Below are 11,419 nucleotides of genomic sequence, written 5' to 3' on the forward strand. Positions count from 1 at the left end.
TTAAATAATTATGTCATGTAATTTTTCATTTTAACCTCCAGACCCACTTTCTGAGTGGGCACGTTTAACTATGCAGTCCTCATTCTACACATGATCTTTGGCCTGTTTTTCTGCAGATGTCTTGCTGCATTTTTCTGTATTTTTTCCCTTGCCATTTGTATGTGGCCTTAATGTAGCTCTTCAGTCAGCCCTCATTTCCACTGCACACTTAAAGACAAGTAAATAAGATGTTTTCATCTTTTTCATTTTCGAGGCTGACTCAGAGACCCTATGTACCAGAGGGTAGCACATCCATAAGACTGAGTTAGAAGTTAGTAACCCTGGATTCCATGCTTTTAGTGGTTTTTCAAATGCAGTCTTACATCCATATAACACTTAGACTGGACCTACTCTACAGATCATTTCTCATATGTGTCAGATAAGCTTTCCCTGAATGCATTTACTTTTATGACCATCTAGAAATGCTTTCTTTAAGTGAATCCTAAATGTGAATAACTGTAGAATAGAGCATCACTTTTTTGTTTATTTCCTTTTTTTTTAACTCCTGTGTACCTTTGTATTGGTTAGGTCTTGGGGAGATTTCTGCATTCTGTTATGCTGTCCTCCTGTAGCTTCTATCTTCTCCGAGTTAAAAAAGTAGGAAACTCTTGTGTTCTTTACAGGCAAATGGGATTCTATGACCCACCTCTGCTACAGAGATTTAAAGACATGTTCTTCAGCTCTCAGCATGTTCTTTAAAGAAAAATCTAAATGCTAGTGTTTTATTAATGACATCCTCCTACATTGCCTGGGTAGGCTGGTCTTTTAAAGCATTAGATTAGCACTCGGCAGCTTATTTTTTGGAAAATGAACTCACTTCAAATCTCAGAAACAGTCATTTGTCAATGATTTGGATTTAATTTCTGACTATTTGCATATTAGCTTTTCTGACTCAAGTGAAAGTAGGAAGCACTGCTTGTCATACCTAAATGCCTCATCTCAGCAAAAATCTCCCACTGGAATTCTAGAACAAAGGATTTCTAAAAAAGACAGCTATGCCCTGGAGTGACTGAGTGCTTATCTGCTGCTAACCCCCCCAAATTATAAATCAATAGAAAACTCTATAATAGACTGTTCTATACTTTACATTTAATTTAACTCTATTGCTAGCATTTCCATTGGAGAATTTCAGGCTTCATTTCCATTGCCTAATCAGAGTGATTGAAGACTGAAGCTTTTTAGTCTTCACACAGTCCAAGTGCTCATGTGAAAATCTTACTCTAAACATGCTGGTACAGGTACAGGGCCTGCATACATAAGCTTCATGTGGAGTCACCTGCAAACATCTGTAGACAAGGTCTTAAATATGTATATACACTAGAAATTTTCTGTACTTCATTCATCACCAGAGGCACTGAATTCACAGCTTTGTAACACTGTGTAACGCTGCAAACTTGGGGTATTATTTGAGTAAGGTTAAGTAACAGCATTGAAATAAGGATTGCAACCCTTAGAGAGGCAAAGCAGAAAAAAAAAATGTCATTGGTGATATTCCTCTTCATGCACTGTGTTAGCTAAGGTCTCATTTTTCCTGAAAGCAGGCCCTTTCTTTCAGGAAACGTCTTTTTTCTTGTGTGGTATGAGTTAGTGATTGCTGTTAGAGCCCAGATAAAACCTGCTATTTGATGTGCTCTGTGAAGTAGCCAAATCGTAGTCCTACCTTGATACAATGATTACAATTCCAGAAAGGCAGCTTTGCCCTTGAATTGATGCAGATGGCAAAAGTCAGTTCAATCTCTCAGAGTTTGGGGATTTTTGTGGTTTTGGGTTTTTTGGCCAAGGTAAAGTCGGACGAGCAATACTTAAATTCTTTATATGTGAATTGCTATGATCTTGATTAAAGTCTCAGCTTTAGAAAGGGAAGTCAGTAAGGAATACTCACATTTCAAGATAATTCTGCTTCAGCTATTTCCCAGGTTGGTTAGAGAATGCTCAGTACCTTGTCACCTGGCTCCCATTGCTTCCTAAAATGCTTACAGGCTAGAACATTTCACCACAAAGGACAGTAAAATTCCTGAATGAAGAAGTGCCCACACTTGAATCTAGAATTCTCCTTAGCATGGTTCTGGTTGCAGTGGGTGCATCAGCTCTGATGAGTTCAGGCTATATGAGAGCAGAGAAGGTGAACTTGAAGGTCAGCCACGCCCTTGCTTCCAGAGAGCTGCAGTGCATGTGGTGTCCATGTTGCTTCTAGTGCTTCCTTGGTGTGGTGTTTCAGCATCTGGGCAGCTGTCCAGGGTCCCTGTGCTCAGGGCTGACTCACTGCAGCTGTTTTAGGCATCTGTCTCCACTGACTGGGCATAACCAGCTGAACTTTTAGTTCATTGCATTAGATTTGCAGTCATCAACCAGAGTTTTGGTACTTGTTCTGATGGAAGCAAATGAAGAGAAACTATATTTCTTAGTTCAGAACAGTGTGTGGCAGTGATCTCTTGTTGTAACGTAACAACTATGGGTAAAAGTCTGAGGGGTCATGGAGGTGATTTTGTTATTTTTATTTTTTTCCTTCACTGATAAAAATTACCCAGTGGAGAAGGTAGGGCTGTTCCTTTCTTCAGACTCAAGGTTGGGTTTTTGGCCAGTTTGCATTGCATATGTCTGTGTGATAATAAAGCCTCTTTCATGATTAGACAATGAAAAATCAGGGCCCTACAAATATGAGTTTATAAATAATCTGATGTATAAATTATACTAATAAGCCCATCTTTTTTATGGGCTTTAACATTTGCTTTAAAAATGTAGAATGTAACCTCTCCTGAAACAGCGAATATGCTTTACAGTTATGATTTAGGAATGCTTGCACTTCTTTTATGTAGAGAAGACTTTTGACTTGAAAGCCAAAATACAGAGGCTGACAAGTGCTGGCCCAAAAAGGGAAATTAGGCAAAAGATGCCTAGAGATCTAACTGCTTTGTTGTAGGTTAACAATTGTAAAACTTCTGACAAATGTGTAAAGTTATATTCAGGGATATTTCTTTCTTGCTTTGAGGTTTTAATAGGCATTGCTCCTGTGAGGAGACATTTGTATTGGTCTCCTCCATTTATTTTGCTTTGTTTCAACATTCTCTATAGCTTAGAGTGTATGCATTAATTTCACTTTTCTTACTGGGGCTGACATGAATATTAGCTTAATCCAGCAATTTGTAAGATTTTTAAGGCACAGAAATCCACAGAATCAATCATTTTGTATGTATATCACAGCATCAAGCCTGTAGAAATGAAATGTAAAATTCTAGAATCTGCCTGGTGCAAATCAATTTTAACACTAAGAAGAAAGTCGATTTTTCTTTGGAGAAAGTCCCACAGCATTTAGAACACTTCTACTTGAAAATAAAAATCAAAACAAAGGATTGTCTTAAAATCCCATGCTAATGTATGAATTTCCCTATGTATTAAATAATTTTAGTTTGGTCTAACATGGTTTTGTGGTAGTAGTACAATCAGATGTAGCATTGTGATTTATGTTGGAATTATATAACTTCCATATGTAGCAGTAGCTACCTCACTGCTTCTTACTGATATTGTAGTAATATTAAATACCACCAATTTAAACATTGCAGGTTTTGGACTGGAAGTTATTTCTTAACATTAAATCATGTTGGTGAACCTCACTAAATGAAATTCCTTGGCAATCAAATTCTCAGAGTAGCCACTTGTTCCACAATGTTAAAACAACTGAAGGGCCATTTGGACAGTGGAACTGATTAAAATGTTGGAATCAGTTTGCTACATTAATTTGTGGAAAACACCCAAGCTTGAGTTGGTGACTCTATAATTTAATACAATGTTATGGACAGTGATGTTGCTGTACAGAATCTAACAAGGTTTTCTGTGCTGCTTTAGAGAAAAAATGCTGCTTATGTTCATTAATGGTATTTTTCTGATTTGTGTGACTAGGAAGACGTGTCATGTGTGTGTGAGTAACTCTGGAAGAAAAAGCCATAAGGATAGACACTAGTCCCTGTAGGACAGGGAACACTGAAAGAAGAGATTTGTGTGCCTCTTCTTCCAGGGCTGGTTTCAGTATGAATATAAAGTGTGCTTTGGATAGTCTGTTCAGGCTCCATGCCATTTTTTGCTGAGTAGCTGCTCTTCATAGATCCCAAATTCTGCTGTTTTCAGCACAGGCAAAAGACAGGTGTCAGATGGAGCAGCAGAGCTGGATAAAGCAGTGACAAGAAACACAAGACTAAATAATTACCTGGGGAAGTAACTTCAGTGCTCTTTCTGAACCAAGAAGAGTCAAAATTTGTGTGTGGCACTATCAGGAGAACAGGGCTTAGACCATAAAACTCTTCCATAAAAATGAAGTAATGGAATATTTCTTTTCCTATTTAGGAAATTTTTGAAAATAAATTATCACATTACAAAGTAGAGAAATTTTAAAAACGAAAATTAGTCTGATGAAAGACCTCCTTAAAAATTACAATTTTCAAAGTAAAATTTGTTTAGAGTTTATTTGCCTTTGTTTATAGTTTATTATGTTTCTATTCCTTGTCCAGACCATTGGCTTCCTTCTGAAAGATGCTAATTTCTGTAGCCTTTTAGAGCATTTCTAAAGCAAATTAATTAGCTTGCTTCTAAATGTCAAAGTTTTCTTGCACTTTCAGCATCTAGATGACTTACTGACATTACAGCCCTGAGAAAGAATTAGCCTATGGGAACACAGTTGATAAAACAAAAGATATTTAAAAGAGCAAACTATGCTTTCTCAAGGGGAAAAAAAGTATTTGATAAAAGGCCAGTGCATAAATTTAGTCAGTGTTTCCTTGCATTCATGTTACATATTCAATTATGTAGCTAGATAATTTCTATCATATGTTACGAAAAGAAATTTCCTCAGAAGTTTGTGTACCATCTGTTTGTTTTAGCAATCACCTGCATTTTTTCTCAAGAGAATATTTGAATTTTGATTATAAGGGTACATATTTTATTGGAAATGAGGAAGGCAAGGAAAAATTGCCAAGTTTTCCTTTGAAGCTGCATTATTTCAGTTGACTGAAGATTTTTTTTACCTTATTGTGGAAGTTTCCTGCTTCAGGAAACAGGTTTTAAGGGTTTCATTTTTTCAAATAAAATTTAGAATTTAGTGGTGAATGTGTTATCAGATATCTAGAAAGGAGCTGACTTTTTCAGTGAATATGGCGCTTTATGGAAGAAAAATAGAACAAATATATCATGAAGAGTGTCAGACTTCCCTGTATCCTGCCTATGTTCCTGATAAAATCTCATATTCTTTTTTAGGAAGAATGATTTCTTCCAGGCAGTGGAGGTTTTTCAGTCTTTGCCTCTCCAGATCAATCTCCTTAGGTGTTGTTAGGTGGGATGTTAAATTCTATAACATAAACTGTTCTCCAAGGAGAGTGATACTTAAAGCTGCTGCTTTGTTTCAGAGAAATGAAGAATCACCAGATTAGCACTTTGGTAATAACTAGCCTAAAGACAGTCTAAATTCATTTAATAAGAATAAAAGCTTAGCACAAAATATGACATTTTGTACGTTATTGATCTCATATCCCAATTGACTGTATTCCATGAGTGGACGGATTATTTTGAAAAATACTATGCAATTACAAACCGAGTTTCAAAGAAAGATGGTACATAAATATTTAAATGACGTTGCATTTGAGGGAAAAAATAAGTGGCAGCAGTATCTTCATGACACATATTTGACATGTGATAGCTGATAAACACACACATTACTCTGCAATTGCTATCCAGCAGAGAATAATTTCATTAAAGAATAATTTTTCAGGTGTTACAAAGGGATGTTGGGGATCTTTCACCCCAAACTCTTTGATCCCCCACTGTTTTCTGGTCTCAATCACAGCCAGTCACAATCTATCCTGTTTGGGCCTTTGGATTGCAATAGTTGGGGTGTAGTTTCACATGTGAGCTCCAGCAAATATGTTTCATACCCAAGAGTACCTGGCAGGCACTCGGGACAGGGGAAAGGGTTTTTACCTCTGAGGTGATTCCTGAGGCCCTCTCTTGGGCCTTGCCTTAGGCTGACCAGGGTCATTGAGGGCTGAAATCCATTCTGCTACCTTGCAGTGGCCTGATGGAGAGGCAGGAGCTCCCTTCCCTGCTATGGAGGTGTTTCATTTTATCCTATGAGTCTTTAATGAATGCTTTCAATCATGTTGTCTGATTTGAGCTGTTTATTTGTGTTTCATTATAGGCTCAAGAGTTCTTCAATGAAGCTGAATAAGGGGACATAAAAATGGATTTACCAGCCTCTATCTGTCCTCCTGTAATTGCTGCCTCCACCAGAAGGAAAAGGTGATGAACTTGGCTCTTTGGCAGTAAGTTGAAACAAAATTCTACCACCTGTAGTTTTGGTTGGCACATTAACATTTAACTCTTACGTGGTGTAGGTCATTATCCAAAGGGTGTGGTGTAAGAGCTCCTTAGCTGAGTGGTCTTACCTTGGTGCACCTTTAGAAAAGTCCTGGTAAAAGGGAGCTGAATACAAGTGTTGTCTTTCTGAAATTCTGCACCAGGTAAAAATTTCCTGGGCTCAACTTGTGATTTCTGGAGTGAGGAGAGAAAAGGATGTTCACTACACCCTTCCCTGTGGGGGTCTGCCTATGGCTCAGGAGAATAAGGAAGAGCCAGACAACAAATTTGTACAGCAGAACTCACATCTGCAGATGTTTAAATTTAAAGTCCTGATTTAAGGTTTCTTCATGGGTGTTTTAAGGTCTAAAGTGTGCTAATAATAGGATAAAGTGCATATAAATGTAGGTTGTTATCTGTCAAATGTCTCTCTTTTGAGCTTCTTCATCTTTTGGTATTAATAAGTTAACACAATATCTGACCAAATATCTTTTGATTTCTGGCAATTTTTGAACAATATTGAGGCATCTGGAAAAGAAGTAGAGGCTAAAAAAGCCTTATTCCCAGAAAAAGCAGTCTGTATTCTTAAATTTTTTAAGTGAATTAGCATGTATTCAGTTATTTAGACTTTTAATTAGTAAAGTCTTTAGAAATCTTGATTACAACTGTCAATAATCATTCTGTATGTATTTTGACTATTTAAACTTCTCTCATCTACATCTATTTTACATTGTATTTTTAACTGTGCTGCAGTTCAATGAGTGCTGTGAGCACTCTCCCACAGAGCTCTAATTGCCTGGCTTCTGCAGATACCATATCAGCACATCAGTGTTAATGCAGCAGAAAGCAAGTACCCTCGTGTCTCTACAAAGCCAGTTTAAGATATTTCTAGAATATACTTTTGAATTGCTTTTTCTTCCTCTTATTTTAGATAACACTTTGACTTAAATAAAACTGCCTGTGGGGCGTTGTAGATTGATCAAAAAGGCCTGTATTGTTCTATTACTTTTAATTCTTGGTGCTGCAATAAATCATTTTCTGCCTACTTCATTTACATTTTCTAAGTTCTTAATTTAGTTCCAGCATAGGATTTTCACAAATGGAGGAGTCAGAGATGTGAGGAGAAGAGTGGGGAGCAATGTTTATTGAAGCAGTACATAGAGCAGAAAGGATTTTGGCTGAAATATGGAATTAGAAGCTTTTTAAGAATGAAGCAAAGGATTTCAATTTCCTTCCAGTCTATTTGAATCAACAGAAATGTAAAATGAGGGCTGCAGTGTGGAGTGGAAGGAAGATTACAAGACACACAGTGTGTTAAGAGCATGTTTATTAGTAAGATTTTAACCTGCAATACTCAGATAAAAATGCCTGTGCATCTTCATAAAAATGCTCATCTTTAGCCTATGCCTTTGGAAGAACTCACAGGGAAGATTTCTTTCAGGAACTTATTGCTCTTCATATAGCTTTTCTTCTGAAATGTGGTATAAAATTTTTCTTTAGTTGTAATTATAGAAAGCAATTAACTGCTTTTCCTCTGCAAAACTGAACAATAATGTTCTTTAAGTACATTTATTGAAAAACTAATATATTAAGAAAGCTGAAAATTTACCTTTTTCTTCTTCCCTTTAATATAAGAGTGTAACTTTGCAATCCTGTAATTATGGCTTCTCATTTTTTGGCATACAAATTGTTGGCAAATGGTTTTTCATTTGTTCTTTTGTGCTGAAATGTAGAACCTAGAAAAATTGTCTTCTTCCTATGTATATACAACAATGATTTGATTTTTGAGCATCTTAAATCCTCTTCTAGCATGTTATCTCTGCAAAATGTGAACTACCAGAATTTTTTTTCTCTTTTTTTTTTAAGATTTTAGATTTTTTTAATAGTCCAGAGTTCTTTCTGGGAAGATAATTTTCGGATATAGGTGTCTAGCTGATAATCACAGAAACATTAAGGTTGCAGGAGATCTTCAAGATCATCCAGTCCATATTGAACCTAGCACCCCAATAACCATCCCTAACCCATATCCCCAAGGGACACATCAACTGTGAAACCTTTGAAAACATTCAGTAGATGTCATGTGGTGCAGTCTCCAGATGAAATGCTAGAAACAGGCATGAAGTCTGTGAAACCTGTTTGGCAAACAGATTCTAAGGTTTGCTGTTCATCAGCAAGAAGCCACAGGTCTGTCTTGTTCAGAGAAAGAAATATTTCACTGGGGTTGGGAGGAGGAGGGTACTGTTTCATATCAGAGTTTCAGTGCTCTGGCAATAGTATGCCACTACTGGGTGTCAAATTTCTGCATTTTGAACTGCTAAAATTCTTCAGTTTTCATGAGAATGAGGAACGCAGCAGACACTTCCCAATTCAAGACAAGGGAAGTCTTCTCCATATGGGCAGACAAAGACTAATTTTAGCCATTGAAGGACAAACATGCAAAAAGCAATTGTAACAATTACTATTAGATTATTATGCTAGAAAGTCCTTTGTCCTATTGTATGAATAGAAAAGAATTCAGAAGTTATAATTTAGCAATTTATAGCTAGCAGCCCATAACTTCAGAAGTGTCTACTGTCTTTTTGTGATGGCTCATCAACTTCGGCTATAAAATGTGAGTTCCCAGAGGTTTGAATTTTTTAAAGGATGTGAAACAAGCAAAATTGAGTTCCTGGTAGCTTTATTTCTTTGTTTTTCCAGAAAATATAAATTTATCTCTAATATTAAAATGTACTTAAGTGGACATAGTTCATTTATTCTACCATTTACTACAAATGTAAAAGATAAATATTAGATATTTTCAGTGTGCAAACTACTGTGGAGCTGAAAAATGCAGAATCCATTTTAGAAAATGATGAGAAATGTTTATTTTGCTGCATGTCATAGGTCAATTTAGATAGTTTTAGTTCTTAGTAGAGACATATTGATTTTCATGCTTCCCCTATTAGTTAGAATGACATATACAGGATACCAAGTGTGAATAGCAACTAAGGTTCATATATCACGGTCCTAATGCCAACAAAGACCTTTTTAACATTCAGAAAAATGGAAACAGAATTTAATAAGGGCCAATATTTAAAAATCAACTTAATTGAGAAGCACAAAAACGACTGCTTTTTCTCTAATTTTAAATATTTCTTTATTGAAGTTGTATCTGAGTGCAGTTGCTTTTATGGCTTAAGTAGCTTAGATCTATTAAAATTCTATTGCCTGTAAATCATGAATTAGGCCAAATAATAATACTTTTTTTTTGCTCTGCCACACCTCTAAGCCCAGCAAAAAGACCAGCTTCCATGTCTTGTGTTTAAGGGTATCTTGTGCAGCTGATCACACAGGCAGATGTGCCAGATATGCCAGTGAGTCCAATGAGCTAAAGCTATTCTTGCCTCTTAACTCAATTTATTTCAGCAAGAAAAACCTCCAGACATTGTACAAGAGCAAGAGTACAAGGTTGGGATATTTTACATAGAGTCTCTGACAGAACTGGGAAAATTCAGGGTTTTTTTTTTTGACTAGTGTGGGTAAGAGGAGCTGCTGGTTTTCAGCTGCTTCCTTTGTGAACATGTATAGTTTGACTTCTAAAAGAATTCATTTAAAAGGCCAGTATTTAAGGGCAAATATAAAATCTGACAACAGATCCTTTGTGATAGTAACTGTTATTTTATTTCCCCATTTAGTGTGTATGTGTGTATGCATTTGTATGTATGTATCAAAATACAAAAACACATACATATGATTTAGGTCAATACTACTCTTTCAAGGTGATACTGATTATCTTTCATTTATCCATTCACTTTTATGCATCTTGTTATTCAATATTGTAACTCCAAGAGGTCTGAGAACGAAGGATTTTAAAGATGGGCCATGACATAAGGCAATAGGGAGCAGCTGGCTCACTTCATGTCACAGAGTGAGAACTGTTTTACTCTTAGAAAACTAAAGGCAGGAAAATCCTCTAATTTCCAAGAGAGCACAACAGTTTCAAAGGACAGACAGAGAAATGAAGAGGCTGTTTGTAGTGATTAGGAGGAACAGACAGTGTCTTTTTTCTGGAATTCACTGTCTGCACTGGTGTAGAAGAGCAGCAGGCAGGTGCCATGTGGGTGCTGTGATTTACAGGAACAAAGCAGCTGCCCCTAGTGAAACAACATCAGAGATCCATGAGCCTGGTGACTGTTCTCTCCATCTCCATTTTGTCTGTAGTTGTTAACAATCCTTGGTCAGTGTATTCAGTCATTTTATTTTCTTAGAAGGTAAGAGTTTTCTGAACATAGTAGACATACGAAGACACTGAAGGCTGGCTGCTGACAGCATTTCCAGTTCCTTTCTGCTTCTGTATGTGCAGTCTTGCCCTGAAGGGTTACTTTAGGTCAGATCATGGTTAGGAGGACAAGGAGCTGCAGAGCTGGGCTGCCCAGAAACATCTGAAAGTTTCAGAGAAGGATGCCAAAGGTCAGCATGGTTTGACATGGTGCTGCATGGAGCAGGGCCCTCTGTTTGATGGGGTTTGCTGTGATCCAGGCAATTAGTGGTGGCTAAAGCAGAGGCTGCTGGGGCCAGTAACCTGCAACTCCTGAACAAGACCTCTTCTGACTGATGGGCACCAGTGGGGTCCTGAGCACATGCATGGGCTGCTTTCAGCACCAGGGGTGTAGATGTCAATGTTGGGATCAACCTGGAGCTAGACCTCACCTTTGTGAACATCTGCAAGCATTTGCTGTTTCCAGAAAGTGCTAATGCAGAGAAGCATCTGCTCTGATGTATTGCTCCTCTTCCCACACAGCACACATTCTCTGTGCTCATGTATGATTTACATGGAGTTTTGACACACAGTTATACTTAGAGATTAGTAAAATTGCAAATTTAATGTCTCAGTGCTTGCTGGGGTTTTCTTAGTTCAGCGAGATTCATTAATGGCTGGCTTTTTTCTACTCCTGTTTTTACCTAGTTTACATTAATGTCCTTGTTTACTTAGCTTAGCTTTTGGATGTTGTAGTCTTTCCTCCACAGTCATCTCATAGGGGAATCATCTCGTTCTAGTCCT

At 37.1% G+C, this 11,419-nt stretch overlaps 1 protein-coding gene across 1 annotated transcript in view; it reads left to right on the plus strand.

Moving 5' to 3' along the window:
- GRIA3 (glutamate ionotropic receptor AMPA type subunit 3) overlaps positions 1–11,419 on the plus strand; it is a 348,477-nt gene that overhangs the window by 60,841 nt on the left and 276,217 nt on the right. Inside the window, exon 2 of the mRNA XM_031056066.1 lies at positions 6,221–6,344. The gene's annotated coding sequence lies outside the window, so the exon portion shown is untranslated. The remainder of the gene's footprint in view (positions 1–6,220; positions 6,345–11,419) is intronic.

The sequence above is a fragment of the Geospiza fortis genome, unplaced genomic scaffold (genome assembly GCF_000277835.1).
Source record: "Geospiza fortis unplaced genomic scaffold, GeoFor_1.0 scaffold157, whole genome shotgun sequence".
NCBI classification, from domain to species: Eukaryota; Metazoa; Chordata; class Aves; order Passeriformes; family Thraupidae; genus Geospiza; species Geospiza fortis.